This window comes from Rutidosis leptorrhynchoides, chromosome 4, assembly GCF_046630445.1.
Source record: "Rutidosis leptorrhynchoides isolate AG116_Rl617_1_P2 chromosome 4, CSIRO_AGI_Rlap_v1, whole genome shotgun sequence".
Taxonomy (NCBI): domain Eukaryota; kingdom Viridiplantae; phylum Streptophyta; class Magnoliopsida; order Asterales; family Asteraceae; genus Rutidosis; species Rutidosis leptorrhynchoides.
The window spans coordinates 578,472,166-578,482,025 of record NC_092336.1 but is presented as its reverse complement, the minus strand read 5'-3'; the positions used below and the strand labels follow the sequence as shown (position 1 = coordinate 578,482,025).

Here is a 9,860-nt window from a genome sequence, read left to right as displayed (position 1 = left end):
TTGTCATTGTGGTTAGTCGACAAGTTTGATGCAAAAAGTTTGAATCTTGATTTAGGTCCTGTTGAATTAAAGGTTACTAAAGAGGATGTTAATGAAATTCTTGATTTTTCAATTGGAGGTATAGTTGTAAAAGCAGTACAACGATTAGGAAAGTCAACAAATGATTTATTGAATAACTTTAGGAATGATTACCAGGACTGTTATCAAAGGGGTATTCAAAGAATGTATGTTGGGAAATTACAAGAATCAATTTTGAAACTCAAAAAAAGAGGTGATAGGTTTAAGCTTGAGATGTTGATAATGATTATAACTATTATGGATGAAGGTAATTCTAATTCAACTGTAAACCAAAGATTTATTTCGTCAATATCAAAATTGGAGGATATTGCCAATATGGATTGGAGTGAGTATGTGATTGACTGCCTTAGAAGATGTAAGGACAATTGGAAAAATGATGTATCTAACACTTGGTATACCGGTCCTCTTACATTTTTGGTGGTATGTAACTATATATTGTTTTATATTTTTACTTCTAAAAAATTCTATCAATGTTCCTACAACAAGATTCAAATTTTTACTTTTTAATTTATGACAGCTATGGTATATTAGTAAGACATCAAACGTGTATGAATGTTCGAAGTGTACAAAACCAGAAATGTTAAAATGGACAACTCAAATGTTGATTGAAAGAGAAGATGACGAATACAAAAATGGTGGATGGTAATGAAACAATATTAAACTTTATAAAAAATAAAAAACAAATTGTATTATATAGCCCACCTACTTCTAGCTCTTACATACAAGACCAAGAAAGTATGTTATTATCTAAAATTAATTATGACAATATAATTAAAATCTAACTAAGACCTATTATGAACAATAAATTTTAAAAAAAAAATGCAAATGATGATAATGAAGAGACAAACTTTAATGAAGTAAAGAAGTATCTATAAACTTAATTGAATGTTTAGTTCCAACATATCTTTAACCATTCTAATAACAATAGTATTTGATTTGTTGCCAACTTTTCATGTTGATTATCCATTTGGACCCAAGTTTTCATTCTAACAATCAGACATGTTGATTTGAAAGTCTGGGATATTTAGAAGTTTGAAATACTCTATTTCACTTCAATGCACATGGCTAACACTTGGGTAACATGAAACATTATTAGATATTGTTGAAATCACAATGGAAACGAAATACATATTCTTTAGTTTATTTTGTCCAACAAAATTGAAGTAACTTTGTAACAAAATTTGTACCATAAAGTTCATTTCTCTCAAATATTTCATCAAACACCTTTCATTTTAAACAAAAACAAAACTAATGAATTAGTATAAAATTTTATGAATTGTCTCCCCTATGCTAAAGATACTGCAGAATCATAAAGAACATATTTATGAAGTAGCTGAATTTTTACATGGTTAGACCTGATCATTTAATAGCCAGATTCTAGAATTAGTAAACAATCTTAAATTGTCACTAAGATGGGTTGCACACATATGTTTTTAAGATACCATACCAAATTTTGGTTCCATATTGGTCCTCAAAGCTATAAACAAAATATAGATGCATATTAGATGGTCTGCATAATTAGACATATAAACTTATATCTGATCAATATTACCTGCATGCTCTATACTAGGTCCGAAGCTTGTGTAGCATAGCACCTGTAGCAAAAGACATTGTAAAACAAAAATTGGCAAGCATACTTGGTCTTTTAAATTGGATGAGTTCTCGGTATGACGGTATAGTCTACATAGTGATATTATGTAGCTATTCATTAGAGCCTTAAACGTATTCAATAGCATATGAATGCTCCATTTTTGAAGTAAATAATCAACTGGACAATCAACCACAAGTGACAAATAATCCTATCAACCACAAGTGACAAATAAATCAACTGGACAATCAACCATATGAATGCTTCATTTAGGCCTGTTTTTACCAAAAATTTCATTTCCAAGAAGTTACTATCTACTTGGTAAAGAACTATTTATCAGTCATATTCAATGGTTTTAGACAGGAAAGTAAGAGTTTCAAGAGTTTACTGGTGGAAGTGAAATATAGAATATCTTCAGAATGATACCATGATCAGTATATTTGCAGTTCTATGGATTCAAGAAGTTAATTTAGAAGATTGAAATTAAATCGAAATGATTAGCATCGAAGCATGACTAAACATCCTACATTCATAGAGTGATTTCACTAACATCAGCACCTCCACCTAGATATTTAGTTTCACAGAACACACGTTTGGATCCTCTAATGCTGACTTGATTGTATAAGATAGAAAGTATAGAAACCATCCGGGCATAGCCTGGGTGGCCATTCCATGTGTGCAGGCCTGTATTCACTCCAGGTGGTGCAGGTTCGAATCCATGGGAGGGGAGGTTTTCCCACAAATGCTTAGTCACCATTCCACCTTCTGGGTGGGTGGGACCTCAGATAAAATCAACTTCCCTTCGGGGATTCGAGAGTGGGTTTCCTCCTCCGCGGGTGCGTGTGTTTAACCAACTAACCGGCCGTTAAAAAAAAGATAGAAAGTATATACAGAAAATAATAACTTCGAATAAACAGAGCAGTAACCCACATAGTATCCGATTCACTAAAGAATTATATGAATCAACTAACAAGTTAACATTACTCGATTCATGGTAGTAACCTACACAGGACCTGATTGGAAAAAACTCTGACAATGTTAAAATGACGATACAATGCTAAAAGATAGAATACATTGATAAATAAACGGGTCGTTACTACTATTTTTATTGATTAAACGAAAACATATAGTGGCAAACTAGACTCAATGGCACTGCAAATATAAAGAAATAACATATTCAATGGCAGCTAATGTAGCACCTATGAAATGAAAACATAAAGAAAGAAAAACAATAGATGGAAATTAAACTGAACTTAAATTACTTTAAGAAAAAAGATATCAAGTACCTTTGACTAACATTGATGAACAGCAGGATCAACGATGAAATATTGTTAACTTCTACAAAAAATAAGTATACTTGGTAAGGATGTAACATTCAAATCGTATATAAATCATTGAATCATATGCCTATGATAGGTGAGATATGTTTAACAATAGATTTGTGTAATCCCATACTAAAATTGATATGAACACATCGATTATTACTAATTACTGAATTATACGAACGAAAATGGTATGTCTTCTGTTAGGGTTTGATAATTTCGAATGTATACGAACACAATACATACGGACGAAATTCGTTTGATAACTTGATAATCAGGGCCGGTCCTGGAAATTTGGATGCCCAGTGCGAAATGGTTGACTAGCTTTTAATTTTTTTAATTTCTCACAATTAATATCTTTTTCATTATTCTTTTGAGTTTAAGAGCCCATTGTGTTGGTTTAGAGCCCATGCATTAGATGGTGGTAAAATATTTTACAATTATTATATACAATTATTTTTTGAATAAAGACACTTCTGGTAGTGTCTAACTGATATGGTAGACTTTTGAGCCCGCGTGTTAAATAAAACAATTAAAACTTACTTGATTCTCTAATTGATATGGTAGATTTTTGAGCCCGTGTGTTCCATTATGATGTTTTGTAATATATACATGTACATATGTATTAAAATTAATTTAAATAGTGTTGAAATCATATATAAATAAATAATTAAATAATAGATACGTACATATCTATTTCTAATCTAGAATTTTAGCCTGTGCGATGCACGGTCATTAAAAAATCAGATAAAAGATTAGTTATGATAAATCGCATTCATTATATTAGCTCGTAGAATGCACGACCGGTATACAATATGTTCAAACACCTAAGCAATAATTTAGAATATAAACAAAATTATTTATTTGTTTATTAATATATATACTAACAGATACACAAATCGAAATTGTATGTTAATTAATGAGATTAATTATATTTTAAAAAGAAATTATTATATTATAATGTAAATAGTGATAATGAAATTATATTGGAAATAGAAAAAGAAAATAATTACCGTATATGTCTCATTAATTAATTTATTATAATCAACCACAACAAAACTCAATACCACCTAAGTGGTGTATGAGAGATGTGAAATGTAGACAATCCTTCCCCTATCCGAGAATAAAGACAAGTCATTTCTCCACTCAGAGTGAAAACAATCTCAAAAGTAGTGAAAGTCATCCCTCTCTCTATTCGACGAATAGAGAGATTGCTTTCGAGTGGACCTCCGGCCAATAAGTAGGAGAATTTAAAAAAAAAAAAAAAAATTAAAAAAAAAATTGAAACGCCATGAAAATGGTAAAATCAAACTTCCATGGGTTTTAAATCCAGCCTGAAATTTACTTTAGGCTCTAAGAGTCAGTCAAGTCGCCAATAAATCGACGCTTGCTGTCGACTCAATAACTAGAGCCTACAAGTTAATTTATTATAATCAACTTATATATATAGACTAGTGAAATGACCCGTGAAATCATGGGATTTGTTTAAACGAAACATTTTAATGATATGTTTTATGTATTAAGTGAACGTAAATGCTAAAGTCATTTAGTTTAATGACCCGTGGAACCACAGATTCCGACTAAGAAACTTGTCGTTGTTTTTACAAACATATTGATATACTTAACTTGGTCAGAATAAATGAACTACATTTATTCTCCCACGACATTCTTCCAATTTTCATTACAATTATTATTTTCTTTGTCATAAAAGTCTACATTACAATATTTTATTGAGACGTGCATTCGTATACATATGTAACATAATTAATCCCGTAAAGAGAACTCATATTTAAATAATGATAATAATAAAATTTAGAGAAATACCTAATATTAATGTTTAGATTTTTCAGCATCTTCCCAAGCAGCAGCCTCAAATTCGATCCTCAATGACTCTGCGAAATTGTTGACATCAACGCCCGACATGTTCTAATCCTCAACGACTTGGCCAACCAAACTCAAATGACCCGTCGATTTTGACACCATTAATAATTTTCGATACAACAAAATTATTTATCTTGTGAAATACTTCTGACAACTGTACTATTATTTATAGCAGTAATCATAGAGAATAATTGCCGAGGTGTCAACTACCGTGCGCTTTTTGTATCTAAATTTTCAAAGTTGTTCAAAATCGTTCATTCTTACAAACCAAGTAACAATCTCATTAATTAATGAAAATGTCTAGAATATTTACTTGGGAGGGTTTAGTTTTAATCAGAAGGTAAGTAAGCATTCAATAACACAATAATTCTCAGGCTCTACAAAAGCGACAAAAACGCAACAGCTGGACACATATATGAATCTTATAATCATCACATCACCTAATGACTTACCCCAATACTATTTTAAAGAGAATCCAACAAAACCCTTATGCCTTGGAACACAAATATATGATCTCGTTGAAGCCATCTCTTTTTCTCAGCTGCATTGTTTCTCATCACCTGATTCAATAGAAGTTGAAAAAAAGAAACTTATTATAAGTAACATGAATGATCGTATGACCCATATCAGCTATAGAGATGCAGAATTGGCCCATTGTATCTTTGTAATGGTAATTTATAATAAACACTCAACACCTGTATACATTTTGACCCATATAAGTTTTTATCTTCACTGAAGTGCCATTTTTACCTAACACCCAACAACTACTGACCCATATCAGCTATAGAGATGCAGAATTGACCCATTTCATATTTGTAATGGTAATTTTTAAATTTTTTGAAAGTGACTGATGTAATATTGGTGTTGCTATAATAGATAAAAGAGAAAAGAGATTAACCACTAAAAACATATGTTAGTCTAAAAGTCCAAACCTTGTCAGTGTAATTTCGATTTCTTGATCCTTAATAAACACAAAATCAAAACAATAGTCACTAAAGAAATGGTTATTCGAAACACATCTTTAGCCACAAAATAAATGGTCAAAATAATGAAGATGCTACTAATTATCCTCACCTCAAGCTAGTTCTGTGGCAGCATCGGGCATATAAAAAGCTGAATTGGATGGTACATATACATCAGACAGTAAAGTTCCGACTACATTTTTATTAATTGGCTTTAATTTGCAACTAGCAAAACATTTTTGAGCATTCTTCAAGGAGGAAAAACAAAATTACCATGTGATTATCAAGTGTATTTCATACGATTATTGTTTCACTCCATGAATTGATTTATCAGAAACATACTATTAAAACAAATATGAATCGATTAATCATAAACCATTGAACGATTTTATAAACCCTTGAAGGATTAATCATATCAAGTAATTCGATAAAAACAAATATAAATCGATTAATCATAAACCCTTGAACGATTAATCATAATTTGATTAATCTTAAACCCTTGAATGATTAATCCTAAACATACGATTAAATCAAATATGAATCGATTAAGCAATAATCATAAAACCTAATTTGAAGAAGATGATTTGTTACCTACGTAAAATCTTCAGATGCAAATGAATGTGGAATAAGATTGTTTGAAAAATGATGAGAGGAAAACCCTAATTTGAAAAGAGGCGTGCGATTTGTGTAATGCCAAAGCAATTCCTTTCAATTACTCCGTGTTATTGATTATTGTTTTTTTAGTAAATACAATTAAAACTTTATGATGACATCAACAAAGGTTGCTTAGATTTTTTATTTCTTTTTTGAATTATTTTTATGGTTGAATTACTCTCATTTGTGACATCATCATTATAGCATTTTAATAAAAATCATAGATTTAAGATTTGCATCATGGCATTTGTTTAATGCAATCCTATAACTCAAATAAATAAAAAATAATGCTCCGTATTAATTAATACATTGTAAGTATAGTATAATAATAAAATAATTTAAATAATATATATAATCTATACATATAACCTATACATATAACAATCCATAAATAACTTTTAACTACAATCAAGAATAACTTTTTCATTTATATATATATATATATATATATATATATATATATATATATATATATATATATATATATATATATATATATATAGGGAGAGGATCCAGTGAGAACTTTTTTAGTGTGAGAACTCTAGGAACTCCAAAATACACTAAAATTCGAGAAAAAAAGGAAATTCGAGCAAAAAAAAGGTAAGTCGAGCAAAAATTAAAAACACGGACGAACAAAAAAATCATAGTCGAGCAAATTTTTTTTTTGTCCTAATACCAAAATGTAGAACACAAATTGTTCGAATATCACATTTTTTGTTCGAATATCAACGTGTTCTACATTTTTTGTTCGACTATCAAAATGTAGAACACAAATTGTTCGCCCGCCTTTTTTTGTTCGAATATCACGTTTTTTGTTCGAATAACACGTTTTTTGTTCGCCCGTGTCCCATTTTTGCTCGAATTTCATCTTTTTTGCTCGAAATTCTCCTTTTTGCTCGAATTTTAGTGTATTTTTGAGTTCTCAGGGTTCTCACACAAAAAAAGTTCTCATTTGATCCGTCTACTATATATATATATATATATATATATATATATATATATATATATATATATATATATATATATATATATATATATATATTATAAATTATTGTAATCCGATTTTTATATTTTTTAACCAAAATTCAAAAGATGAAATTATATTGATTCAAAAATAACTATAATGTGTAATTATAATAGTAATATTTAAAATGATAAGATTACGGATTATGAGTTCAAAATAAAATTTATTAGACATATTGCGAATAAATGTCTCGCAAATTATTACCTAGTAACTTTTAACTTTTTAATGATAAAAGGAGGCTATGTATTTTTATACACTAGATTTGATATTTATAGATAGATACGGAGTAATAATAATGTAATAACAATAATAAAAACAATGTATGAAAAAAAGACAATTTATTGAAATACTTTACGGGGCGCGTGAACTATCATCCAATTAATATACTATGTAGCACCAAATAAAAAGTTACTAGAGGAGCCCACATTTGTATTCATACCCATCACTTTCGCTATACCTATCTTCTCATCTCATTTATAGCTCCCACTAAACTTCATTAAAAAAATCAATTTTTCTTTCAAAAATCCAGGAGATTAATCTTAAAAATTTGATGCCCCTGATTTTGTGATGCCTAGTGCCATCGCACTTCCCGCCCTACTCTAGGACCGTCCCTGTTGATAATCATCATCTTAAATCACTCACTATTTTCGATGATGCACTCATACGGTGTGTTTGGCACGCGAGCCATGGAAGCTTATGAGCTTGAGCTTACGATGTTAATAAGTTCCAAGTCATTAGCTTTGTTTGATAGACAAAAAAAGTAGAGCTTATAAAAATTATAAACTCTTAAAAAATAAGCTACTTCTAGTAGCTCCAGCTACAAGCTCCAGCTCCAGATACTTTCATCCAAACACACCCATAATTGATATTGATATTGATATTGATATTGATATTGATATTGATATTGATTTTATTCGATTTGGGGAAAAGTTTGGGTCGCTCTAATTTTGTTACGATATCGCCTATGTGATCAGGTGTTGGTATTCTCTTATGGGCATTTTAGTCAGTTTACTTCAAAAATTAGAGATTATGACCTCATTAAAAGATAGTTAATCAACATTATTAAAGGATTTATAGCCTAAATTGAATTTCATACAAAAATTTAGAATTCATGGAAATTTAATTTTACTATTTTCATGGTATCTCAATTTTATTTTTAATTTTATTTTACTTTTTTCAAAAAAAAAAAATTTCTACTTATTGACCGGAGATTCACTCGGAAGTAATCTCTTTCTTTGTCGAATAGAGAGAGGTGATTTTCTCTACTTTTGAGAATGTTTCACTCTGGTTGGAGAAATGACTTGTTTTTATTCTCGAATAAGGGAATCGAATAAGTGAAGGATTGTCTACATCTCACCTCTCACATACATCACTCATGTGATATTGAATTTTGTTGTTTTCTATTTTCTTTTTCTTATAGATTATTCTTATAATGTATAGTAAGATAAGATTACAAATATTATTATTATTATTATTATTATTATTATTATTATTATTATTATTACGGAGTATTATTATTATTATTATTATTATTATTATTATTATTATTACTATTGCCTCTTATATATTAAAGGAGGTGCCAAACAATGTCGTTTGGGCCTCCTTTAGTTTTCCAAACGACAACAAACCACACATTTTCAAAAACTACTCCTCAACTATGGTATAATCCGCAATTTTTATGAAGCGACCCGTCCTAATCCATAAGGACGAATACAATAACATATGATTACATTGCGAGATATTTGACCTCTATATGATACATTTTACAATATTGCATTCGTTTTTAAAAGACAAGCTTTTATTTCATCGAAAGTTGCATACCATTTTATAATGTATCCAAACTATAAATGACTTAATAGTAATCTTGTTGAACTCAATGACTCGAATGCAACGTCTTTTGAAATATGCTATGAATGACTCTAAGTAATATCTCTAAAATGAGCAAGTGCACAGCGGAAGATTTCTTTAATACCTGAGAATAAACATGCTTTCAAGTGTCAACCAAAAGGTTGATGAGTTCATAAGTTTATCATAAAATAGTAAAATTTAGTAATTTTGATAGACCACAAGATTTAAATTTTATAATCATATACAGGATTAACACATCTGTATACAAATCCATTCATACGAATAAATACCTGGTAACTGACATTAACAATAATGCATATAGGATATCCCCAAAGATACAAGATTAACACATCTGTATACGTACAGGATTAACACATCTGTACAAAAATCGAAGTACTAAAGCATCTAAACTCTCAGGATGGGGGTCGTTAGTGCTCATAGATCTATCTTTAGGATTCGCGTCAATTAGCGGCCAGTTCCCTAATTCTTAGGTTACCAAGCTA

At 29.7% G+C, this 9,860-nt stretch overlaps 1 long non-coding RNA gene across 1 annotated transcript; it reads right to left on the bottom strand.

Annotated features, from left to right (window-relative positions):
• Nucleotides 1-1,281: 1,281 nt before the first annotated feature.
• Nucleotides 1,282-6,039, bottom strand: LOC139845472 (uncharacterized). Its single transcript, XR_011758332.1, has 5 exons — nt 5,322-6,039; nt 4,813-4,880; nt 2,953-3,004; nt 1,631-1,673; nt 1,282-1,555 (listed from the first exon to the last, which is right to left on the bottom strand). It is a non-coding gene; the product is annotated as an uncharacterized lncRNA (long non-coding RNA).
• Between the last annotated feature and the right edge of the window lie 3,821 nt (nt 6,040-9,860).